The sequence below is a fragment of the Thamnophis elegans genome, chromosome 3, assembly GCF_009769535.1.
Source record: "Thamnophis elegans isolate rThaEle1 chromosome 3, rThaEle1.pri, whole genome shotgun sequence".
In the NCBI taxonomy this organism is placed as follows: Eukaryota; Metazoa; Chordata; class Lepidosauria; order Squamata; family Colubridae; genus Thamnophis; species Thamnophis elegans.
In genome coordinates, this window is record NC_045543.1 from 82,555,620 (window position 1) to 82,583,335 (window position 27,716).

The following is a 27,716-nucleotide window of genomic DNA, read 5'->3' on the forward strand; positions in this document are numbered from 1 at the left end:
ATCCGCGGCCTGGCGCTGGGGAAGCCGCGAAGCGCATGCGTTCGCGGCTGTCAAAGAGACACTGACGTCATCGGCAGTCCTCATTCAATATCATGATGGGATGCCTCTGACGTTGGCGTGTGACGCCTCCCCATTCGGAGTAGGGGCTGTCCTGAGCCATATCCTCCCTAATGGCTCAGAAGCCCCTGTGGCCTTTTATTCCCGGACACTCTCCTCGGCGGAGCGCAACTACAGTCAGATCGACAAGGAGGCTCTGGCTGCAGTGTCCGGGATTAAGAGGTTCCACGACTACCTCTACGGTCGGCACTTTACCCTTGTCACCGACCATAAGCCACTCCTTGGGCTTTTGGCGGGGGACAAGCCGACCCCCTCCATCCTATCTCCCCGCATGACTCGCTGGACGGAGTTCCTCGCAGCGTATTCTTATACGCTGCTGTACCGTCCGGGCAAACAGTTAGGGCATGCAGATGCCCTCAGCCGTTGCCCACTCCCGGAGACGGACACCGCCCCCGTTCCCTCTCTCTCTGTCCTATCCATTGCCGACTCCGGGTTCCCACTCTCTGCCGCGGACGTAGCGGCCCACACAAAGGCCGATCCAATCTTGTCCCAGGTCTCTTCCTGGGTTCTAAGAGGATGGCCAACGGACAAAGTGGCAGAGGGCTTCCAGCCCTTTAAACATCGCCAGGCGGAGATCTCCCTCCACGGGGGATGTCTCATCTGGGGGGATCGGGTGCTGATCCCCACCGCACTCCGGCCACTAGTTCTGGATCTGCTCCACAAGGACCACCCGGGCATAGCACGGATGAAGGCATTGGCCCGTAGCTATGTCTGGTGGCCCTTACTGGACACAGAGATAGCGGCCCATGTAGGCCGCTGCACGACCTGTCAATTATCCAGGCCCAACCCCCCAGCCGGGCCTGCTCGTGAGTGGGAGGCTCCGAGAGGCCCATGGTCTCGCCTCCACATCGATTTCGCCGGTCCTTTCCACGGCCAGAATTTCCTGGTAGTGGTGGATGCCTACTCTCGGTGGGTGGAGCTAGTCCTCATGGGCTCTACCACAGCCGAGAGTACGGTCAGGGCCCTGCGGAAAATGTTCGCAACCCATGGGTTGCCGGACGTGGTGGTCTCGGACAATGGGCCCCAGTTCACATCCACCACTTTCCAGGAGTTCTTGGCCGGGCAAGGGATCCGGCATGCGCCCATAGCCCCGTATCACCCGGCCAGCAATGGCCGGGCAGAACGGGCGGTCCGCTCAGCTAAGGAGGCACTGAGCCGCATGGACCGGGGCGACTGGCAGGCAAGGGTGGCGGCTTACCTGCTAAGCCAACATTCCACCCCCTGCCCAACTACCAACAAAAGCCCCGCGGAGCTCTTGATGGGCAGGCGTCTGCGGACTCCCCTGGATAGGCTTCATCCGCTCTATTCAGGGGATCAGCCGAGCAATCTGGGGGTCCTCCCTCCCCGGTCCTTTAAGCTAGGGGATCTAGTGTGGGCTCGGTCTTTTACGGGGGAACCTAAATGGGTGCCTGGTGCTATCGTTGCCCTGACCGGCCCCTGTTCTTTCAGGGTCCAATTGGCTGATGGATCCCAATGGAGACGCCACCTGGATCAATTGAGGAGGCGTCTCCCGTCGCAGGCTAGTGGCCGCGAACCCCTGAGCGACAACACCGCAGCACCGGGGTTGCAATGTGAAGCCTTCGCCACTCCAGGCCTCAATCTGCACCAAGCACAAAGCCCTCAATCCGAGAGACCACAGCCATGGGCCTTTGCCACACCAGGCCCCCTCCTGCTTCAACAACAACAGCGTTCTCAAACCGGCGGTCCGCAAACAAGGGCCTTCGCCACACCAGGCCCTGCTTACCCAAGCGCCACCCTAAGGGACGCCAGCCCAACAGCTCAATCCGAGGAAGTTGCCCAGAGGATTCCCCCCACGACAAGTGACGCGCCCCCACGGCTACACCTACCGTTGCAGTTGAGCCCGCCTTCTGGGCCTTTCCGAAAGGGCGTGCCTCGGAGCTACACTCCCTTCGGGGAGGAGCTACCACGAGGAGGTCCTCCTCCGCCGACGACTTCCCCTGCAATGAGAAGATCTGGGCGGGTCCGGCGCCGCCCAGCGTACCTTAAGGACTACGCATGCTCCGTTTCGGGCATGCGCAGAACTGGGGGGAAGGGGTGTTAAGTATTGGTTAATTATTCTTGCTGTCAGTAACACCCTCTAGCTCTCTGATTGGCTGAGAGCTCCAGAGGGTGTTGCCGACGTAATGTTATTGTTGATTGGCCGAGGGACTGACGTCAGCTGTTGCTGCCTCGTCCCTGGCCGGTGATTGGTTTAAAAATAGTATAAATACCTTGGCGCGAGTTTTCGTTCTTTGAATCGCCTGCACTGAATAAAGCGTTCTGTTAAGTTGAAACCCTGGCTTCGCGTCGTCCCTCCGTCAATACTTAAAACCATGCGCCTGCGTGGAAGCGCAGAAGCCTTCAAAGACTGGTAAGGAGCACAGGCGGGCGGGTGGGCCCTTCGCCGTTCCCGGAAGTTACTTACTTCCGGGTTCGCCGACCAACTGGTTCGCGGGGACCGCCGCAAACCGGTTGAAACCCACCCATGGTGTGTTGCTTCAGATAAGATACAATCTAGAGGAAGTGTGTATCGTGGACAGGGAAGGGGAAAAAATTAGAAATATTTTTAATCCAGCTTTTATTATTTTTATAAATAACTCAAGGCAGCGGACAAACCTACTGCTCTTTCCTCCTATTTTCCCCACATAACCATTCTGTCAGGTGAGTTTGGGCTGAGAGAGAGTGACTGCCAAAGGCAGAATTAACACAATTTCCTGGTTTCTAAGTGGTGCTTTAACCAATTTGCATCTTCCATACTTATGAGATAAATTAAATGGATTTCTTTTAAAAGTTAGATTACTGGTAGGCCTCAGTCCATTATGCCTACCATACTTTTATCCACCCATCTCAACAAGAGATCTTCCTATGATTATTGAGCTGCTCATCACATGTTGACCATAATTATTTCTTAGAATCCTTGTTAGATTTTCCATTAAAGTTTTCTTGTACCTGCAATAGCCTTGTTCTTTCCCAGGTTTATGAACATTCCTCCTAGGCTTCTTCATTGTAATCATCTTTTAGCTCAATTTTGTTGGCAGACATGAATCTTAGCACTTTCTTCTTCGGTAACTTGCTTCTTCCTATGCATTGCTTTGTGTTTGTGTGTTTTTGTTCTCTTTTGGATCTCTTCCCACAAATTAATAATGTACAGTTTAGTTTGCTGCCTTGTTGGAGATGGCAGGAGATGGCTCCGCTGGTGGTAGTGGTGTTTTCTGTTATAGATCATTCCACCATTCTGAAGCTTCTCTAGCTGCCTGCAGTTCTCAATCTAAAAAAAATCCCTTGAGAGAAGTTCCCCCTCCATCACATAATCAAAGCAGGAGATGCCTTCCGTTCCACACATGAAACTTCACTGAAACCCTCTTCTTTGAAAGGCATTTCAAAAGCAAATTCCCTTCCGTCAGATTGACTGAGAGCTGGGGGGGGGGGGGGGAATGCAGGACTAAAGTTCCCAAGGTCTTGAATCAAAAGGATTCTTTCGAAGTCTTGGTCCAGATCCTAAAAACTGTTCTAGTGCTATGAAGAGAGCATTGATTTTTAGAGTTCTCAAAAAAAAAAAGCAATCTCCATGTCACAAAAGATACCATTATACATCAATAATAAAGTTAAGCAATCTATCAAAAATGTCTGTTCTTCGAAGAGCTGTAAGCTATTCTCATTGGAGGCAGACAAGATTTTGGGTGCGCCCAAATCAACTTTTTTATATCCTGATATTTATGATCGGTGCAGCTAGAAGTTCTTACAAAATTGTAACAATTAAGAAAAAAAAGCTTAAAACCAAGGCACTGTGGAAAAGGCTGCTTTACAAATGGAAAAGAAAGCATAATTTATCTCTCTCTTCAGTAGTTGTGCACCAGTTGTTAGAGCTGTGTTCCAACTAAGGGTGAATGTAATGCACGCCAGCCAGTAGAAGTTTCTACAAAGAGGCTTTTCATCTGGGATTCATTGGGAAAAAAATTGTTGACGTTCATCTCTTTGCTTTGCAAGTAAAGATGCAAGAAAATAAGATTAATTGGAGTGATCAATCCGGCAGTGAAAAATCCAAAGTTGTGCCATTAACAGTTCTAACCATGGATTTTCATGGCCCTGTCTGACCTTTCCCCTGTTTAATCCATGCTGCTTTTGATTTGTAGCTGCAAATAACACAAATCAAAAGAGTGTGGTGAACTGGTTTCACTAAGTGAGTGAGTATTTACGGCACCTTTCAAGCAGAGAACGTAGGCACTTTGGTTGTTCCCACTTGCTGAGATAAATACCTGTATCCTAGGACAGAAACCAAATATTACGGAAAACCTGGAAAGAGGGAAGAAACAGTTGAACTTTCAAGTGGGATCTAAAGGGCACCTCAGCAACCTCTTACATCACCAGACAGACCTTTCAATCATCCCCCCTCTCTACTTGGATCGGACCTTCAATCCATGGTTTTACTTATTGGAGGCACAATATAGACTAAGTGGCACTGAATGGTTCAACTGCAAATAACTGGTTTGAAATCAAGAGCCAAAGAGACAATGAGGTTCATTCCACCACATATTGTTTGTTACTCAGTAAATTCAGCTTGTGAGCTCCAGAGTTTGCCTTTGTACTTGCACTTGTGTGCCTGCCAGATGCAAAATCAGATGTTTCCAATTTGTACCCTCGTCTCTAACAGATGATAATCCTAAGAACTAAACTCACACAAGTGAAATTAAAGGTTTTTTTTAGTATTTCTTTCATTTGGGTGCATGTGCCTGTATTTTTAAATTTAAAAAAGAACCCTATCATCAAACCATTTCCTGAGGTACAGGACTGACAGAGTTTGGTTTGGTTTGGTTTTTTTTGTGGGAATGAAAGCATTCTGAAAAGCACAATGTCTGCTTGTCTTTTCCTTAAGTCAAAGAATTATTGCCTCTCTCTGCTACAAAGCAGAACCATATAATTAATGAGGATGCTTCTTTAAATGCAATGCTTCAAGTGCAACTGATGTGGTTTTCATTAAAGGGATATATGCAATAGTACAAAAGATGAAGGACTTGCAGGAGAATTGGGAACAACGATGTCATCCAGCTAATGAATCTCTGGATTTTCTTTAAAAGAATAATTCATTTGTGATTTACTACAGTTTAATAACTTACTGCCATAATTAAATCACTTTGATATCCCACTTATTACCTTAATTCCCATTTAACCTGAGCACTGCAGTTTCGTTTACTCTTTCGACAATTAGCACGTTATACCACAGTTCTTTTCAAGGGTTGGAATGAGCAATGGCCCTGAGCTAGCAGTGACTGCAAGTAAATCAACCACATTGGCCTCAGATCAGATCAAAGAGAATTGCTCACAGAGCATATTTACCCAGAACTGGAAAATGACTTAGATCTTTAGTCCTAAATGAAACAGTCCTTACCATTCTGTTTCAAGGAATTCCATTTTGCTGGCATTCTTTCCTGATAAAATCATTCTTTGAAGCAAAACAGTGCTAAATGCCACTATGGCATGTGATCCAATGAAGTGGTCTACAAAGGATTAAGAAAGTAAAGGCATCTGTGTCTATTTGTTTACTTACTTACATCCCATAAGTATATTGCAACGTGCTCTACATGGGGCAGCCCTTGAAGAGCATTCGGAGACTTCAGCTTGTCCAGAATGCAGCCGCGCGAGCGATCGTGGGTGCACCTCGGTACACCCACGTCACACCTATCCTCCGCGAGCTGCACTGGCTGCCTATTGGTCTTCGGATACGCTTCAAGGTGCTAGTCGTCACTTATAAAGCCCTTCATGGTATTGGACCTGGGTACTTGAGAGACCGCCTGCTGCCAATTACCTCCAACAGACCGATTAGATCCCACAGATTAGGCCTCCTCTGAATCCCACCCTCTGGCCAATGCCGATTGGCTACCACCCGGAGGAGGGCCTTCTCTGTGGCTGCTCCGGCCCTCTGGAACGAGCTCCCCATGGAGATTCAGACCCTCACCACCCTCTAGGCTTTCCGCAAAGCCCTTAAAACCTGGCTGTTCTGACAGGCCTGGGGCTGATGAGTTCTTGTTCCCGCTCGAATGGTGTGGCTGTTGATTGTTTTTAAATTGTGGTATTGTTTTGTCTGTGTCTCTTTTTTTCCTGTGTGTATTCCCCCCCCCCCCCCGACTTGATTTGTGAGCCGCCCTGAGTCCCTTTGGGAATAGGGCGGCATAGAAATACAATAAAATCGAAAATTGAAATCGAAAAAATATTATTTTTACAAGTTAATCAATGTGACAGAGATATCAATCAATCAGAATAGAGCTGGAAGGGACCTTGTAGGTCTTCTAATTCAACCCCATGCTCTAGCAGGAGTCCCTATACCAGTGATGGCTAACCTTTTTCTAAAGGTGTGCCAAAATTGTGTATGTGCATGCTATCACGCATGTATGTGTGCTCACCCACCTGTGCATGCGCACGTGCCCCCCTGCGCGAGGGGGAGTTTTTGCCCTCCCCAGCCTCTGGAGGCTTTCCTGAAGCCTGGGAAGAGCGAAAATGGCCTCCTTTGGCTCTCTAGAAGCCCAAAAACCAGCTGGCTGGTCTGCACATGTGCACTGGAACTGAGAACTGCCATGCCAGCAAATATGGCTCTACGTGCCACCTGTGGCATGTGTGCCATAGGTTCGCCATCATGGCCCTATACCATTTCAGACAGGTAGCTTTCCAGTCTCTTCTTAAAAACCTTCACTGATGAAGCACCCATAACTTCGGAAGGCAAGCTGTTCCACTGGCTAATTGTTCTCACCATTGGAAGCTTCTCCTTAATTTCAGGTTGCTTTTTTCCTTGATTAGTTTCCATCCATTGTTTCTTGTCTTGCCTTCAGGAGCTTTGGGAAATAAATTTACTCCCTCCTCTTTGTGGTAACGTCTCAAACACTGGAATATTTCTATCATGTGTGTCCCACCCCCCTGTCCTTCTTTTCTTTAGATTAGCCATACCCAATTCATGTGTTTTAGTCTCCAGGCCTTTAATCATATTAGTTGCTCTTCTCTATGCTTTTTCCAAAATCTCAACATCTTTTTTGTAATGTGGTAACCAGAACTGGATACAGGATTCCAGGTGTGATCTAATGAAGAATTGTATTAGCTGTTTTGGCTGCTGCCGCACACTGTTGGCTCATGTTTAGGTGATCGTCCACTAGACCACCAAGATCCCTCCTTCCATTACTGTTTTTGAGCCAGGTTTCGACTAATCTGTACTTGTACCTTTGGTTTTTCATGCTTAAGTATAAATACTTGCTTTTTTCTACATTAAATTTCATGTTGTTGGATAGCTTTGTTCAAATCTGTCAAGATCTTTTTGAATCCTGAGCTTATCCTCTGTTGGCTATTCCTGCCAACTTAGTGTGATCTACAAATTTGATGAGTTCCACTTCTATTCCATCACCTAAGTTAATATCCAGCACATCATCTTCCTCTCCTATTTTCCCCAGAACAACCACCATGTGAGGTAGATTGGGCTTGAAAGAGAGTGACTGGCCCAAATCACCCAGCTCATGGCTAAGGTAGAATTAGCACTCACAGTCTCCTGCTTTTTAAACTGGTGCCTTAATCATAAAACCTTTGTTTTATTTTCAGTAAATCTCTCCTGCCCAAATAATGCAATCTGAAAAAACCCGAGCGTAACCTACTAAAGTAAAATTTATCAAAGTTGATGTTCCAGCTGATGTATAATACAATAATACAAAACCAGAGTTGGAAGGGACCTTGGAGGTCTTCTAGTCCAACCCCCTGCCTAGGCAGGAAACCCTATACCATTTTAGATAAATGGCTATCCAAAATCTTCTTAAAGACTTCCAGTGTTGGGGCATTCACAACTTCTGGAGGCAAGCTGTTCCACTGATTAATTGTTCTAACTGTCAGGAAATTTCTCCTCAGTTCTAAGTTGCTTCTCTCCTTGATTAGTTTCCATCCATTGCTTCTTGTTCTACCCTCATGTACCTTGGAGAATAGTTTGACTCCCTCTTCTTTGTGGCAACCCCTGAGATATTGGAATGTGATGGATTAATTCATGATTCTTTTTCCCAAGAATGCCACTGTCTGAAAACACTGGACATTAATAAAAATATTTTTTTTAAAATGAGAATTACATTTCTCCCTCTTGCCCTTAATATGTAAAATATTTTCATATTTTGCATAACTTATGATGGTTACCAAAGATAAGAATAATAAAACCATTTTACTAATGAAATTCACATGGACAAAGAGATTATATCAAGAATTAATTTTCTTTTAACAGCCCTCAATGGTTCTGTCACTACTGAATATTTAAAATCATAATGTAATGTGACACACAAAAGAAATACAAGGATAATCCAGGGAAGGCCAATCTTCAGAGACCAGTCAGTGCATTCAAAATTTTGAGAGGAAGTCATGGGTCACAAAATGGCTGCCATAAGTGGTTATAAGCAGTGCAAAATGAGTCCATTTCCCCAAAGGTAACTGCATCGTACAAAAAAGGTCAAGATTGCAGCGACAAGGATGCAGTGAATGTTCTGCTTACCCCACTTGCCCCAAGGAAAACAAGTAGGGCTGGTTTTCAGAAACTCTCATTATCCCCCCCACCCCAAGTTGTCTACATCTCAGCTTATCTTTGTGTCTTTTCCTTTGTGTCTTTTCCAAGTAAAGCCTCTTCCTGTAGCCATCTCCTAGTTTAACTTTCTAATAATTTCAATGACTCCTATGTATGACCAGAGATAGATTTGAAACTAAAGATGACTTAGAGACTGTACTTCTTGGGTTACCACCATACTATTCATTTGGGTTTTAGTTAAATCTTTAAGAATTAAAAATCAGGTTAAAAAAAGAAGCCCAACTACCTATCCCCAACAATTGCTATGATCTATGAATACTTATTTATTTGTTAGATTTTTATCATTTCTTTATTACCTGGTAAGTAATCACCAGTGCCATGACTTCAAGTAGTTTATGGGGTAGAAAACCCAATGCATTTCATAATTCAAGATTCTGGTGCACCATACTAAAGGAACACAGATAATGAGCCACATGGCACTGTCTAAGTTAAATCTAGATTTTCAAGTGACAGTAGCACCAGTGTTAGGTTGTTGAAGCAGCTGGCAGCAGGGCCATTATATTTTAAACCAAGTGCTTTTTGTAAGTAGTCTTCAAAGTCAGTCAGGCCCATGTAGAGTGCATCATGGTAGTTTAATTACATGGTGATAAGGGCATGAATTGCTGTCATAATAGTTCTTGCTCCAGAAAGATTTTAGTTGGTGCACCAGCTGAAGCTGAACAAAGATTTCTGTAGCCATGGATTCCATGTACAGAGCAGAGCAGAGCAGAGCAGAGCAGAACAGAACAGAACAGAACAGAATGCCAAGTGTGATTAGACTCACACAAAAATTGCCTCTAGTGCATAATCTCTCAATGTAGATACAAAACAACAAAGTAACAATAACAACAACATACTAATATTAATCATAATAAAGATACCAATAAGAGAAGGTAGTGGAACAGATGAGAACGATCATAGTAAAGCTGCCAAGTTGTATGCCTGTTCCTTCAGAAGGAGTGCAGCCCTACTCAAGACTAACTTAGGAGCTATGATTGTTCAACCAGAAACAGCATCATTAACTTACTGGGATACGAGTTAAGCTTATATTATCCCATCCAGTTCCTCATACCTTTAGACATTGGGTAGTACCTACATATTGCTTCTTGGCTGACTAGGATAATAATGCATGGCTGAGGATCAATATACTGATGATATTTTAACTGAAACTGACAGAAGATCTCCCCCAGCATTAACTAACATGGGTAGCAATCCAAGTAATAGCACATAAACTTATATACCACTTCACAGTGTTTTACAGTTCCTTCTAAGCAGTCTACATATTTTCCTCCAAAATCTGGGTCCTGACCTCGCAAAGATGGAAGGCTGAGTCAACCTTGAGCCAATGATTAAATGCTTTTAAAATGAACTAACAGGCATGCCACTATGCAGCAACAAAATTATAACCCATCAGCTCACAAGAAATCGGACCACGTTTCAGTAACAACAGCCAGCCACTCAAACTATCAAACAAGCTGAAACCAGACCATGATTCAGAAGCACCCAGATAACAACTCAAATCCTAGTCTGCATCACACAGACAGTACTTAACTACAGCCCAGCAACAACATCTAGACAATCAAACAATCCAGAACATGACTCAGAAATATACAAACAAACAACATTCAGACTAATTTGCATCTCATAAAAAGGTATTTAAAGACCTGTGTTCTGAGAGATGAGCACAATTCAAAATGCACTGATGATGTCTCCTTGAATGGTGATGAAATATTTGCAACCTAATTGCTAAGCTCTGAGCTCAAATCCACAGCCTAAGTATCATGATTTGCATCCCTATGTTTTACTATATGTAGTCCCAGTTGGTTTGCTAGACATCCTAAATGTAGATGAAACCAAATTTAGGGATCAAATTCCCAATCAATCTTACCATCTTTGGCTGCAACCTATATACCCTATACTGATAGGATAAGTGGGAATGAGTATCATTGGGAACCAACAACTTAAATCATAAAGCAAAGGCCTTGGAACCTGTCCTTGGAAGCACTGGACTCCTGACATGGAGGCAGGGAGGAAAATCCTTTGCAGTGATACTAAAGCCACTTCAGATGATAGCATGGATATGATGGAGATGCCTACATGGCCAGTTGTTGTCCTAAGTAGGACTGTGTCAGATAACTCAACAATATACCTTCCCATTCCAATTATCTTGAGGCTTTTCATAATTCATCTACAGTCCCCAGTATAATGTAAGTTCTTCTGAATGCCTCAGTAATCCAGAAACAAATACTATACTGCCATGAAAATTCTTTCTGGAATATCCAAGCACAGGATATCAGGAATTCAACTGAAGTTTCATTACAGATCTTTACTCCCTCTCACACACACATAAAAAGGTAAGAAACTTGAAGTGACAAGAAGCAATAATGCATTCAGACCTTTTTCCTCCTCATTCCAATTGCTCCACTCTCTGCCTTTAGGGCATTCTTTATTGAATTTGGCCCAATGTTATAGAGGTGTTAGGAATACAGTATAATTTGGTTTGTAAAAACCATGGTAGCCAAGAGTTCTTTGAACACCCTGCTGTGTATTCGAGTGCAGGGCAAGCACAACCACCAAACCACACTATAGTTACAGCAACTGCTGTGATAATCTTTTGAGAGGTAGAATGAATGTGGTGCTATTTTGTGATCTACTCTAAGGTCTCTTTCAATGTTAATAGGCTGAGTTTGCTTAGTTTGGCCAGTATGGTTCCTAAGACTCATGCTGGCAAAGTCAATTTTAGTCAGTGAGATATTCAATCCCAAAGCTTCCTCTCGCTCCCTTGGTCTTGGATACACTGCCATCATTCAGTATTCATTCAAAGGTTTTTTTTTCAAATTTGGGGGGAAGGAAGGTTCACTTTTAAATAATTTATAGTGCTATTGCACAATTAATGTTTTATGCCCCAGCACCGCAGTAATAATGTGATGAAAGCACTTTCAAGAAGCCTTTAGTCCCAGACTGAGAAAGAATTCAAAGAGTGAAAAGTTAAGTTGTATCAAATATGCTTAACACTAGACTTCATTAAGATCCAGTCAAATATTCAATGTCTTTTTAAATGCCAGATAATTGCGCCAAAATATTTATGAAGCATTAAGAACAGTATTACAGTATCACACTTCTTAAATAGCTGTTATGTTTTCTAAGTACATGATTAATAAAAAAATATTCTTATGCGAATGGATATTTTTAAAATATACTTCATACCTCTGTCTCCTCTTTTAAGCAGGACTTTAAAAAATCTGTGACACTGATGTCAATCAATTTAGAAAAATGACAGGTAAGCTGACTTTTGTAAGAAAAGTAATACAAATGCAATATGGTAATCAATGCACTATCAACATCAATGCGTAGATGAAGGATATGATTCATACTCATTATTTTTCTATCTTTCAATTCAGGGCTTCTAGTTCAACCTGATTCCAGTCCACTATTCCAGATGTGTATCTAATGACTGGAATTGCCCAAGTGTTGATTGCCTAGATGGTATTTCCTTCTCTGGGTTCCTCATTTCAAAATGAAAATGGTTCAGTGGAGATGCTAACATCTACTACCAACTCCTTCCTGGTTTATGTCTACTGTCTGAGCTACTTCTGGAAATATTTTTTTTTTGCCTTTCAATTCTTCCAATTCTACTTCTGTAAATGCTTTCTTTCTCATTCTAAATCAACTTTGATATGCTAGCCTATTTCTTCTGATATTGGATGTTGCTTTTTGCACAATTGGTACATTCTTTTCAGATATCCTTTTCTCGTTGGATTTGATTTGTAATACCAAATCATTATTTATTTGTTTCCAGCTACAATGGGTGAGCAACTTTTCTTCCAGTAGTTTTGGTTGCTAAGCCAAAAGTCAGGAAATCCTGTACTCCACTTGTCTCCAAATATACAGGAACTTCAGCACCTAGCATGTCTTTGTCGACCTGGGTGATGACCAATTTGGTGTAAGTTTCTGTAAGTTACATCTGACTACATTATTTATGGGAAAGACATCCTTCATCTAACTCCTCTAATGAGCCATGTCCATTGTGGTTGAACCTTTGGCATGACTCTCACTTTCCACAGAGGCCACAAGCCCTACAACCATGTTTATCCCACCATTTCCCCCCTCCATCTGTTCTGAGCAAATCAGTATGGAATTCCTCCCACCTTCCCAGCTGGCAATTATAGCACAGCATCTCAAAGGTTTTCAGATATATGTACAGTACATTGTTGTAGCACTATACTTTGATATTGCAGTGGCTTTGGCAACTCAAAATGCCTTCTATTATCTTTGGCTAATAAACCATCTGTAGCCCTATCAGATAAGCTGGCCAAGTTAAAGATCACCTGGCCATGCCCCATGCTATTCCCAATGAGACCACCATGTATTTTATGTAAACAGACTTTTAAAAAGGTTCAGAAAATAGAGAGAGGTCAAAATGGTGCATCCCCTTTGTGGCCCTGGAGAAGGGAGTTTGACTCAGCTCAGCCTTCCTCACAAGTTTCTTTCTGCTGGAAGCTGAGTGCTCCTTCCAAGCTACCTTGGGTCCCTAAAAAAAAAAAACCCAAACCCACAGGATTTAAATCTAATTTATGAATAAATGAATATATTTTAAATGCACTATATAAACACTGTAGATAAAATGTATTTATTTGTGTAACATAAACCCAACTTCAACCTATTCAATTTTACTGTAAGTGTCCCATCATTAAAAGCATTAATGAATCTTCTGTTAGTTATTTTCAGTAACCAAAACCACATAATTCCTGAACAAAACTCCCGGAACTTTCACCATCATTTTTCTCCTTTCATTAAAAAAAAACAAAAAACACCTTCCATATTTTGTGCATATAACAAAACTATCTGATCATCAGTTGCAATGGATAGTAACTTCGCTTGTGCAGTGTGCGGATCAGATGCTCAATCATGCTAACCAGATCAGGGATGTAGAAATATTAAAAGAGAAGAAGAGAAACTGATGCTTTCTGGAAACAAATGGCTTTTTCAGAAAAAGTTGGGTTTTATGAAGGCCACAGTAGGAGAAGGGAAAAGATTAAATTCTCTTCCCCGTGGGCTATTACCCTAATCCTGACTGAGATTTACTTTCATTATTTGTTCAGAAACAGAATATGAGAATTAGACATGGATACACTTTAACCTTATACATATTTTTTTTACGGAAGTGGAATGTCGGCTAAACAGCAATTTAGTAAAAAGGTTCATAACAAGGTTCTGGAAAAGAGAGTTAAATCATTCTCTCCTAGCACTATAGTTCTAATCATCTAATTTTGGTCCTTTGAAACTGACCAAACTCTACAGGCCTTCAAAAGCAATTTGCTATACACGTTGTCCTCAATTTATGACCATAATTGAACCCAAAAGTTATGTTGCTAAGAGAAACATATTAAGTGAATTTTGCCCCATTTTACAACCTTTCTTGCCATAGTTGTTAAGTGAATCACTGCAGTTGTTAAGAGTTAGTAACATGGTTGTTAAGTGAATCTGGTTTCCTCATTGACTTTACTTGTCAGAAGATCACAAAAGGGGATCACATGATCCCAAGGCACAGCAAAGGTCATAAATATGAACCAGTTGCCAAGCATCTGAGTTTTGACCACGTGACCATGGGGAGGCTGCAGTGATCATAAGCGTGAAAAATAGTCATATGTCAGTTTTTCCAGGAAGGTTATAATTTCAAATGGTCAATGAACTGCTGTAAGTCAAGACCCACCTGTCTAGCCCAAGAATATGCTACTAGGATCAAAAAGATTCTAAAAAGGTTTAGATTCTAATTATCTAAAATGGTTCTTGGATCTTCTATCTTGGTTACATTGGTGGTCTTTGCCTGTAATAAAGGTTTGATTTTATTAATTAAATGGTGGTAACAAAATATCTCTTTCAATGTCATAAAGTAGTGGAAACAAAGATAATGATCAACCAATCAATCAATCAGCTGTCTCTTTGAAAATCTTGATAATTTCTAATAATAGATTCCCATGCATCCCCTATTCAAAAGGAATATTTAAAAGAAAAAATAACCTGGAACTCAATCCATTATCTGAGGACATCTTGGTTCATACCACTCCTGCCCAGAAACCTAACTGAATATTAAGCACTGGTACAATTAAAAGAAATCAACAAACGTTGAAGAATTCTTGAGCTGCCAACTGATCTTAAATCAGAAGGTATTGCTAGAGGACGCATAAAAGTCTTGCAATTAAATCAAATCTTTTGAAGGCACTTGCCTTTTATTAGTCCAGCACTTAAGCTTTTCTTTCAGGACTTAATCCTCCTTTTTCCTCCCACCAACTCCCCTCAGTTGTGGAGGAGCCAAATTAATTATTTTACTGCTTATCTTCAATCTACACCTCAAGGTCAATGTGTGTCTGTCAGCGTTCAGCTGGGTAAATGATCCTTTATTCACTAAAGGGCAACCCTGCTAAAGTCTTTTCTTAGGATGTCTAGTCTATTAATCCAGTTGCTAATTGACTCTTTAATGATGCAGTGAGAAAACAAAGGGAATTGGAAGTTCTGAAAGAGCACTGAGAAAATCCATGGCAGCTAAGCCAGCCCCCCATTGCACAATGATAAAATGGATTTCTATAAGCAGGAAATCAAAAGGCCAAAAAAAAAAAAGACATAGAAAGGGAGAGGAAAGTGCCCAAATGGTATTTATCCATGGCAGGAGAGACTCAGACCCAGTTTCTGCATTAAGGTTTTGGAAACAGCTACTGTGGTGACAGGGTTAAATGCAATATGCTCAAGAGATCCAGGCATCTTGAAATCCAAAATTCCAACATAGTCTCTGAGTTAACTGAGTGATTTGCAGCCGCACATTATCAGTTTGTTTAAAATACAGATACAGCAATTTATGCAAAGTCAAGAATAGCATCTGTCCACAAGGCATTCCCTGTGATCTAACCCACATCCCACATCTTGGGCGCTGAAGCAACAGCTAATAAGATTGCCAGTTTTATTTTTATTAAAAAAAAAACACTGGAAACCCACATATTACAATATGGAACCCTAAACACAATATATGGGAGGACCTCATAATCCACAGTTCTATTATCTGTGGCTTCTTGTATACAAGGTTGTTAAAAAAATCCCAGTCATTTTGAAACTTTTGTAGTTAAGTTTATAATGTTTGTAAATCCCCTTTTCACTTATTTTCTGCTCTTGTTGTTGTCTTCTTTATTTTCCCTTTGATTGCACTTTTAAAATTAATATAGTAGATGACCAAAAAGGTAAAGAAAACTAATTTTTGTGTGCCTTGGTAAAATCTTAGTCTGTTTACAGTTTAAATCTCATGTTTTGTTATTTTTTGCATCTGCAAAATTGTTGATGTGCTTTTCTTCATGCATACCAGAGGTGGGTTCCAGCGGTTCAGACCGGTTTGGCCAAGTGGGTAGTAACTCAGCCGGCCACGCCCCTGGTTCTATCGGCGCCACCCGAAGTGCATCCCTGAGCAAACCGGCAGTAGAAGAAGCCAGAATCCACCCCTGATGCACACGTATTTTAAGGCTTCGTGGGCTGCAGTTTTGTTGACAGCAATTGTGAGACACAAATACAGTCTGGGCAGGTAATATGGACCACTCTATAAGTCATTTATAAAAATTTCTACTAATATAAACCAATATTAGTGACAATCAAGAAAAAGATGAATTTAAATTATATGTTGTTGTTATTTGTGAAGTCATGTCTGACCCATTGTGACCCCATGGACAATGTTCCTCCTGGCCTTCCTGTCCTCTACCCTCCTCCATTTAAGCTCATACCTACTGCTTCAGTGACTCCATCCAGACACCTCATTCTCTGTTGTCCCATTCTTCTTTTGCCCTCAATCTTTCCCAGCTTTAGGTTCTTCTCCAGTGAGTCCTTCCTTCTCATTAGGTGGCCAAAATATTTGAGTTTCATCTTCAGGATCTGGCTTTCTAAAGAGCAGTCTATATATAAATTATATAGATACAATCTAATACTTCAAGCATGGCATAGATTTCATATTTCAATGCCTAAAAAACAATTAGTTTGAATTTGAATACCCAGAAGGAAGGAACTTTAACAATCACAGTGGTATTGCTAGTAAAGATGATAATTCAATGTGAGAATTAGAATACAAAACATTTTTTAAAAAATCTTATGTTAATTATTTTTTTTCATGCCTGCAATGACAGGTCACACACTGTAGATTGCAATGGCAATCTCAAATATTCTATCTGTATTTTTTTTTTTTAAAAAAAAAGTCCTTTCAATGTGATTTACTTAAATCTGGGTGTTACTTCTTATGTGACAAAGACTGTCTTTGTATAGACAACCATTCATTTCCTAAAAGCTATGACCCACTATTGGGGCTGTGTTCAACACGATGCATAAGAATCTATGGAAGGATTTTGAAAAAGTTCCTTCCATACCACCCACAGTTTCCACCAGTCATTGTTGCCTAGAAGAAAGAGAAAGAAAACCAACAGAAGCCAATTATGTGCTTCAGGCAGATCAAACTAGCACTTCTTTTGAAATGGCCTCTCTAGCTTCTGCTGCCCACTCGTAGATGCTAGGCCTGGCTCTGTAGCGCCATTCTGTTAAACTCTGGCCACACTTCCCCCACCCATGTTCTCATTGATTGACAATTGCTTCCGTTTTGAAAGCCACACAGTTGCTTCCTTCCTTTTCGCCAGACACAACGAGGCACTTACACGGTTAAACCACTCACAAACACACCACAAATATTTGGCTCTTGGAAAGTAAAATGTGGAGAGAGAGAGAGAACGAGAGACAGAGAGACAGAGAGAGAGCAGAACAGAACTACATTGTGACTCATTAACGGGAGAGCTGAAAGTGCCGTGGTTACAATCTGGCAGTGACCCCGAATAGTACAAGTGTTTGGGAAGTCATCAACCGGGCCTTTTTAAGATCAAAAACACATGATATAACCACACATAGCACTTTATGACATTTGAAACTGTAGGATGAAGAGAGGCCTAATTTAATCCATGTGGTTCTGGATGTTTGATGTTAATAGACCTATTCTTGCTGTGCGGGGATGCAATACGGTCTTTAATAAAACATGGCATGGCTTGTAAAATCATTTGCCCTTGGAAATTAATTTTGTTCATATTTATGCTCAATAATGCATATGTGTGGGTAAGAGGTTTTGCGTCTGTGCCCTATATATTCTTTGTGAAGGGATAATGAATTTCAGTCTTCAAACACTTCTCCGCCTTTGAGTAAAATGACAAAGTTGAGTGCACATGTTGTGGGCAGTGGGTAGAAAAGTATTAGGCATGAAACTATTAAGCCAATAAAGCCACTTTATTTTTCCATCCACATCAACAAGCTTTGTTTCTTTGGTCAGCTAAACTGCCCTGAATATAGTGTTTCCAAACTACTTTAATTTGAATGAATTATATTCTTTATTTTCCACAATGCTTGAAAATCTTATTGTCCATGACAAATTGGTTACCAGCTTAGTTTTTACAAGAGCCAAGGTGGCGCAGTGGTTAAATGCAGCACTGCAGGCTACTGCTAGATCAGCAGGTCAGCGGTTCAAATCTCACCGGCTCAGGATTGACTCAGCCTTCCATCCTTCCGAGGTGGGTAAAATGAGGACCCAGATTGTTGGGGGCAATATGCTGACTCTCTGTAAACCGCTTAGAGAGGCCTGAAAGGCCTATGAAGCGGTATATAAGTCTACTGCTATTGCTATTGCTATTTTCAGCTTTTTGGAAGATTCACTAAACTGTTAATTGGAACTATGGGGATTCTTAGTAATTCATCAGGTCATGGTTGTCCCAAAGGTGCTTTTTCAGGATTCAATTGGACTGTGTTTTCTTTGAAGACATTTCACTTTTCATCCAAGAAGCTTCTTCAGTCCTGACTGGATGGTGGGGAATGGAAGGATTTATATTCCTTGCAGACAGCTACTCATTTGCATTCTTTTTAGAAAGTCATTGAGGCCACTTGGAGGTTTATCTGTGTCCTCAGGGTCATCTGAGTAGTGCAAATGGCTATGGAGCCTTCTTGGAACTGCTGAAAGGACTGTGATGTAGGTTGGAGATAGATGATGTTGCATTCCTCCCCATCTGTTGAGAGAGGGCTGTTCAATTTTGACATAGAGGGACTCTTTCAAACCAGTGATCCTCTCTGTCCAAAATGTGGACTTTGCTGTCTTCAAAAGAGTGGCATTTGGCTTTTAAATGCAGATGGACTGTTCAATCTTGTCCTGATGGGCTTGTTTTCCTATGTTCTCCTATGCCAATGGTTCCCAAACTTGGCAACTTTAAGACTTGTGGACTTCAACTCCCAGAATTCTCTAGGCAGCTCTGCTGGCTGGAGAATTCTGGGAATTGAAGTCCACAAGTCTTAAAGTTGCCAAGTTTGGGAACCACTGTCCTATGACATGCATTTATGAAGTAGTAGTTTTCATCACTGAGAATTTCCATAGACAGACAGAAAGACAGACAGACTTATTTATTTATTTATCAGCACAAATGCAACACAAATGTAACAAAGGCAACAGTAAAAATAATGGCTTTCTGTCATGATGGTCTCTTGTGACAAGCCGATAGACAGAGAAAGGAAGCAGTCTGCTTCCTCCCATATTTGGGCATACCAGGGGTTGTGACACTAAATATATACTTACTTCCCTGGCTCAGCTGATAAGGAGGAGAACCTTGTGGCTTAGTGGTTAACACAACTGCTTAATATGTAATACAGCACAAGATCTCTCTTTTCCTTTGTTAATCGAAAACTTTTTAACAGTCCTGTTTAGATAGTTACCTTCTGCACAGTTTCTCTCCTCTATCTTGAATTATACTTTTCTTAAAATAAACACAACTTAGAACCCCATATGATTCATCAATGAATCATTTGAGGTTTCAACCTTGTATGCCAAGAAGGGATAAGAGTGACTCTGTCATAGGCTGTTTCTTTCAGCTTTTCTTTTTTTCCCTATATTATAGGAAAGAAAACATGCATAAACATACAAAAAAGTCTAGGCAAAATTTACACTTAATTATTGTGGCATGTTTTCCAAATATATCCATTATGATATATGTTTTACTTAATATCTACATTTTTGCATTTTTCTGTAATATAATGTGTTATTGTGCAGTAGTGTCACTGTAATTTCCTTGTTGAATATACTTTCCTAATATACAGATTTGTCGTGCGTGAAAATGGCATCCCCAAAATCAAAGAAATACGACTACTGAAATATAATTTTACAGGTAGTCTTCGACCTAAGACCACAATTAAGCCCAACATTGTTGTTGCTAAGTGAGACAATTGTTAAGTGAATTTTGACCTTTCTTGCCACAGTTGTTAAGTGAATCACAGCAGTTGTTAAAATAGTAACATGTTGGTTAAGTGAACATGGCTTCCCCATTGACTTTCAAAAGGTGATCACATGATCTTCATAAATATGAATCCGTTCCCAAACATCTGAATTTTGATCATGTGACTATAGAGATGCTGCGATAATTGTGAAAAACAGTCATAAGCCACTTTTTTCAGTGATGTAACTTTGAATGGTGACTAAATGAACTGTTGTAAGTCAATGATTACCTGTATTACTGCTACTGCTAAGATTGTCCCAAATCTTTTAATATTGGGCTTCTCATTATCTCTTATTTTTCTGATGATGATAGCTACACAGTGTTGTCAAAATCAACAAGAGAAAATTTTAAAACTGAACAGCAAAATAGAACTTGTTAAGGATGGGATAAAAGTATATACTCAAATATATGCTCATACATATCTCTTTGCTAATTATTAATGAGCAACCATTTATTTTAAGTTATTATATACATTGGACCAACTGTAAGATATATGGAAATGATTCCATAAGAAATCATTTATGATTAGCAAATCAATCCAGTTGAGAGACATGACAACTCTGGTTTTAAAATGTTCTGATATAACGTTTGCTCTGCCATCTGCAGATCAGGTGGTTGGAAAGGATGAAGTTTGGATTTTTCCATTCTCTTTTCAGTTCCTTCCCCTGTGTTTAGCAAAGACAAAAGCTTGAAATATTTAAGATCCCTTTTCAAGCTTTCTATAATTGACTTATAATTGACTTCAGGAGGAAGAGAGATGTTCATTTACCATTGTACTTGGAGGTGGAGAGGGTTGGTAGTTTTAAATTTCTGGGCATTTATATCTCGAAGGATCTCTCATGGACCATGAATGCTAACATGCTTGTGAAGAAGGCACAGAAGAGGCTGTACTTCCTGAGAATGCTAAGGAAGATAAATCTATCTCAGCATCTACTTCTGTCCTTCTATCGCAGCACTATTGAGAATGTCCTGACATATGACATTCTTGGTATGGGAGCAGCTCTGCAGTGGACAAAAAAGCTCTACAGAGAATCATTAAAACTGCCCAGAATATCTTTGGGCTCCAGCTACCAGCCCTGGATGACATCTTCGCATCTCGCTGTTTGAGGAAGTTTCATAACATTCTCGGAGACTCTTCCCATTCTGCTTACAATCTTTTTAGACTATTGCCTTCTGGCAGAAAATACAGAACAATTAAAACTAGGACCACACGTCTTCTAAATAACTTTTATCCCAGAGCTATAATTGCACTCAACAATGAACTAAAGGGCCACCATCAGTGAACTATTGGACAGCACTATTTGGTCTGTTTTGTGGGTGGGGGTGTGTTTGGGGATTGTTATGTGTGTTGGGCCAGGTCTCTGGGTGTTATGTGAATTTCATTGTATGTGTAAACTGTGTATATACGTACAATGACAATAAAGTAAAGTAAACTTGGGATTTCCTAATTGTGATTCTGCCAATAGTCCTGAAGAATGATGGGGAAACTAAAAGGGAGATATGATATTGAGTCTCCTCTTTCTAAAATCAGAGACTTAAATCTGACCTTTAGGATAACAGAATAATGGAGTAGGAGGGGACTTTGGAAGTCTTATCCCTCTCTTATCTGATTCAATTATTGTTTATCTAAAATGTACTTAGTTCATCTCTCTTGCCCAACACGAGATAATTACCAGTAATATTTATTTGGTCAATGACTAGCAAAATTTAAAAATGTACAGGAAACTAAACTCAATAGGTGGGAAAAAAACCCACAACACAATATATGTAATAGAACCTTGCATGTAGAGCTTCAGAAATGGCTTGAATCATCCCAGGCCTATGTGTATTTCCATTCCAAAATGGTGATTCAGCCCTGCCTTTGATGGCTGCTACACAACCTGAAGAAAAAAAATATTTAAAAAATTGAAGACAAGTGTTTTGTTCTCATTCTCACATCCCTATTGAGAGTGAAGCATTTTTTTTAAAAAAAATAGACTCCAAAATACAGCATTGCCCTATTGCAGGGGTGTCAAACTCAAAGCCCCCGGGGGGGGGGCAGATGTGGAAACCTGTGGGGCTACCCTGAAAACAGCAAAGAACCAGCCCCTGGTGTTTCTGACAGCAAAAACAGAACTCGGAAGGTTCCTTTTTCACTGGCAGAGGACTGCAGGAAGCCATTGTAGCCAAAAATATAGCTCAGGAGCCCGTCTTCACTGGCAGAGTGCTCGGGCCACCACAGGCGCCCCAACGCAAGTGACGTTCAGCTGGCCACTCACCCCAGCCATGCTCACCCTGGCCTCCAGAGGCCAAACACAACCCTGATACAGCTGTCAAAGAAACCAAGTTTGACACCCCCTGCCCTAGTGTGTTGCATACATGACAACACTTTTTTTTTAAACTACGGCTGCCACGACACCATGTTTTGCAGTCCTGATGAAATAAATTGTGCTGGACTGGACCCCAGAATCAAAAGAGTGTAGGTTACCAGTATCCATTCTGCTGGAAAGTAATTAAAATCTCTTTAATTAACCACTTTCTTCCACCCCCGGCTACGTGATTTAGCTGAATTCAATACACAAACTTAGCGTGGAGCTAAACAATTGATTGTTTATTTCTTCTTCCCAGAATTTTTCAGAAAATTCTTGGTGCATTTCAGTGGTTGATAGGACCTAATTAGTAAGTCTTTGGACTTCTTCAGTGCTCCTCCTAAAATTGAAATCCAATGAACCAGCTGCAGCTGCATTTTTTTCCTTCATCGTCATCCTCCTCCTTTCCTCTCCATCCCCTTCAGTCCCAATTTTAGCTATTTTATCTCACAAAGAGTTAGCAGAATATCCTGAAATAGATTTGGCTATTTTGCAAATCTTGACATGCCTATTGCCTTAATATGGATTTTAGTTTAGTTTTGTTTTATTCCTTATGAACAACTCAGTTTTTATTTGTGGAGAATGACTTTTGATCAAATTAAAGCTCCTTCAAATCTTCTTTTCTGTATTCCTCTCCAAAATTGTCTATAGGATTTCCATTCATTAATAGAAATTTATTATAAAGAGATCATTATTTTCTCTCTCTTAGAAATCTTTTCATGAAACTCATAAAAATATAGCAACATTAACATGTTGATAGTAAGGGCGACATTAACATGCTGATAGTAAGGGAGTAGAAATCAAATATAAATATTCTTAGTACTCCCTAAATGAGCACATTTTAAAAAAAACCTCTTTCCATTTGGGCAATGAGCTGCTCAAATGTATTTCAATAAAATACTGTAATATAGTTTTCTGAGTCAAACACTGCAATTCAAAATGATTTTGACTTTCAAGAGTTTCCCATTCCTTACTTGCATCATTTTGTATCGTTATGTAATGCTTTCTCACATAAGACAATTTTACTACCATATGTATTTTTCTATTGGTGCAACTATATATGCATTAGTCCATTACATGACTATATTCATATATAATTAGATTTTTTTCATTCTAGTACATATTTTACTGTAAGCTGTCCTAGCATTGCTACCCAGGAAACTACCCTTCATAACGTATAATAGCAGACAGACCACTGGACATGATGACATATGTCTATCAGAATCAACACAGTTGGGGCCCCTAAAGGAAAGGATTTCTGAGCCAGCATAACCCAAGAATACACTGATCAGTGTGAAAAACCTTGTTGCAGACACCAGAAGTTGATGGTGGGTGGCACTAGACAAATTTGCTGTGATTTCAACATACTTAGAGTATGCACAAACTTCAGGATAATGTCTGGCAAATTAATTATGCATAGAGTTGTGCTAATACCTAGGATCAAAATATGAATGATCATATTTATAGACAATGCTTCTATACATTGTCCAATACCAAAGCTTTTGTGTGCTTATCAGTGCTTTTTTAAAAATCATGAGACTTTTTTCTCCATATACATTTCCTGTTTGACTGTGTTTTATACAGAATCACTAAAATCTAAGTTAACTGTTGCTTCTTTGTGTTTTGATAATATCTATGTTGTATATTTAATTTATGAAAAGACTGTCTGAGGCAAATGTCCTGCCGGTTAATGCAAAGGATATATTTGTTAACGAACTCACTTTTATTAGCCCTGCCTAGTTGTTTCTTCTTTTTTAGTTTTTAGTTTTAGTTTTATTTGTCATTTATAGGCCGCCCTTTTCCCTGAGGGGACTCAGGGCGGCTTACAATTCGTGGGAAGGAGTGCAAGACAAAACATAAAATATGTGAATAAAATAAAATAAAACAGTAAAACACAACATTCATTCAACATTCGGGTGGGGCGGATTAGGATCTTATCCCAGGGCCTGACGGGATAGCCAGATCTTAAGGGCTATGCGGAAGGTCTGGACGGTGGTGAGGGTACGAATCTCCACGGGGAGATCGTTCCAAACGGTCGGAGCTGCTACTGAGAAGGCTCTCCTCCGCGTAGTCGCCAGTCGGCACTGACTGGCGGATGGAATTCGGAGGAGGCCTAATCTGTGCAATCTGATGGGTCGAAGGGAGGTAATCGGCAGAAGGCGGTCTCTCAAGTACTCAGATCCACTACCATGGAGGGCTTTATGGATGGTAAGTAGCACCTTGAAGTGCACCCGGAGATCAACAGGTAGCCAGCGCAGCTCGCGGAGGATAGGTGTTATGTGGGCGAACCGCGGTGCGCCCACAATCACTCGCGCGGCCGCATTCTGGACTAGCTAAAGTCGCCGGATGCTCTTCAAGGGCAGCCCCATGTAGAGCACATTGCAGTATTCCAGCCTAGAGATCACAAGGGCTCGAGTGACTGTTGTGAGGGCCTCCCGATTCAGGTAGGGCCGCAACTGGCGCACCAGGTGAACCTGGGCAAATGCCCCCCTGGTCACAGCTGACAAATGATGGTCAAAAGTCAGCTGTGGGTCCAGGAGGACTCCCAAGTTGCGAACCCTGTCTGAGGGGTGTAAAATTTGACCCCCCAGCCTGAGTGATGGAACATTGGCCAAATTATTGAGAGGAAAACACAACAGCCACTCGGTCTTGTCTGGGTTGAGTACCAGTTTGTTAGCTCTCATCCAGTTCTTAACGGCCTCAAGACCCTGGTTCATCACGTCCACCGCTTCATTGAGTTGGCACGGGGCGGACAGATACAACTGTGTGTCGTCCGCGTATTGATGGTATTTTATCCCGTGCCTCCGAATGATCTCGCCCAGCGGTTTCATGTATATGTTAAATAGTAGGGGGGATAAGACCGAGCCCTGCGGCACCCCATAAGTTAGGGGCCTCGGGGACGATCTCTGCCCCCCAACCAACACCGACTGCGACCTGTCCGAGAGGTAAGAGGAGAACCACTGTAAAACAGTGCCTCCCACTCCCACCTCCCGCAGTCGTCGCAGAAGGATACCATGGTCGATGGTATCGAAAGCCGCTGAGAGGTCAAGGAGAACCAGGATGGACGCATGGCCTCCATCCCTGGCTCTCCAGAGATCATCGGTCAATGCGACCAAAGCGGTTTCTGTGCTGTAACCAGGTCTGAAGCCGGACTGGAAGGGGTCAAGGTAACTAGCTTCCTCCAAGGACCGTTGAAGCTGGAAGGCCACCACCTTCTCAACAACCTTCCCAACAAAGGGGAGGTTGGAGACTGGACGGTAGTTGTTAAGAACGGCTGGATCCAAGGATGGTTTCTTCAGGAGGGGTCTCACCACCGCCGCTTTAAGTGCGGCGGGGAAGTTCCCCTCCCGAAGGGAGGCTGTAACGACCGCCTGGATCCAGCCGCGTGTCACCTCACTGCTGTTGGCAACCAGCCAGGAGGGACACGGGTCCAGTATACAGGTGGAGGCACTCACAGCTCGTATGGCCTTGTCCACATCCCCTGAGGCAACATCCTGGAACTCAACCCAGCGATGGTCTGCCAAGTTATCCCCCTGTGTCTCGGCTGGATCTGCAGAGGTGGAGTCCAAGTCCGACCGAAACCGAGCAACTTTGTCCGCTAAGAACTGGACATACTCCTCAGCCTTACCCTGTAGGGGGTCCCCCGCATCCCTCCTCTTTAGGAGGGAGCGGGTTATCCTAAACAGGGCGGCTGGGCGGGACTCAGCGGACGCAACCAAGGTGGCAATATATGTTCTTTTAGCTGTCCTCAATGCCCTGATATTTTCCTTGGTGCATGTTGTCAGAAGTGCTCGGTTCGATTCGGACTTATCGGACCTCCACAAGTGCTCTAGGCGTCTCCTCCGGCGCTTCTTCTCCCGGAGCTCCTCGGTGAACCAAGGAGGCCTCCGGGATCCACCGACCCGGAGGGGCCGTAGTGGCGCAATCCGGTCAAGAGACTCTGATGCCACCAAGTGCCAGGCAGCAACCAGAGTCTCCACCGAACTGTGGGCGAGAGTATCAGGAATAACCCCAAGCTCCGTCTGGAACTTCAAGGGGTCCATAAGTCGCCTGGGGCAGAACCACCTGGTCGGTTCCTCCTCCCTACGGTGGGGGTTTGGCCTCCGGAAGTCAAGCCTCAGTAGGCAGTGGTGTGACCACGACAGGGGTATGATCTCATTACCCCTCAGACCAAGATCACAAGTCCACTGCTCCGAGAGGAATACGAGGTCGAGCATGTGACCCGCTGAATGGGTTGGGCCCCGAATTACCTGGGTCAAGCCCATGGCTGTCATGGAGGCCATGAACTCCTGCGCTCCATCAGAGTGTTCACCGAGCGAAGGCAAATTGAAGTCCCCCAGAACCATAAGCTTGGGGAACTCAATTGCTAGCTCGGCTACCGACTCAAGGAGCGAGGGGAGGGCTGCTGCAACGCAGTTGGGAGGCAGGTACGTTAGCAGCAGACCCACTTGACCCTTGAGGTCCAACTTCACCAGCAGGGACTCACACCCGACAAGCTCCGGAGCAGGGATCCTACGAGGTGCTAAAGATTCCCGGATAACGATAGCCACACCGCCACCCCTTCCCTGGGCTCTCAGCTGATGAAGCACCTGAAATCCATCTGGGCACATCTCTACGAGGGGGACTCCTCCCTCCGTGCCCAGCCATGTCTCAGTAATACATGCCAGGTCTGCCCTCTCGTCTAAAATTAAGTCCCGGACGAGGGGAGCCTTGTGAACAACAGACCTGGCATTTAGCGACAACAGCCTGAGACCAGGGTCCTGATTACTCACGCCATCTGACCTCTGAGTGGGACTCATAGGGCCGGAAGGAGGGGTCTCTGTGATGTAGCGAGCCCTCCTTCCCCAGTAATGGCCAGCCCTAAAGTCCCCGCCGTATCTGCCTCTCCCTGTTATGACCGCAATGCTCCGACCCTCTCCCGTGGCCGTAGTCCCCCCAACCACCCCGGTGACCCCCGTATTCCCCGGCAGGTCCTCCGAATCAAACATACTCAGGCACTCGCACAAACAATCCCCACGCAATAGTTAAAAACACAAAAATACAGCAATAATGATAATAAAAGTGGGTCATTCACACTATCACATACAATCCCATACACTCAACATACCAAATTAAAAATTGCGCAGGCTCACAGAGTCCGTACTAGGCTTATGTTATCAACCAAAGCCGGTAGAGAGTCCAATATAGTATAAGATGGAAAATATAAGTCCAGAGGTGTCTTCCGCCCTCTCCTGGGGGAGGGCCACACCTTGAGGGAGGCCCTTCTGAAGAGTTCGATATAGTCCAACGGGGGAGGTGGCTGAGAAATAGAGTAAGTTCGAATGTCAGCTGCAGCAGTGATAGCCGGGAGGTCAACCATGATGAACA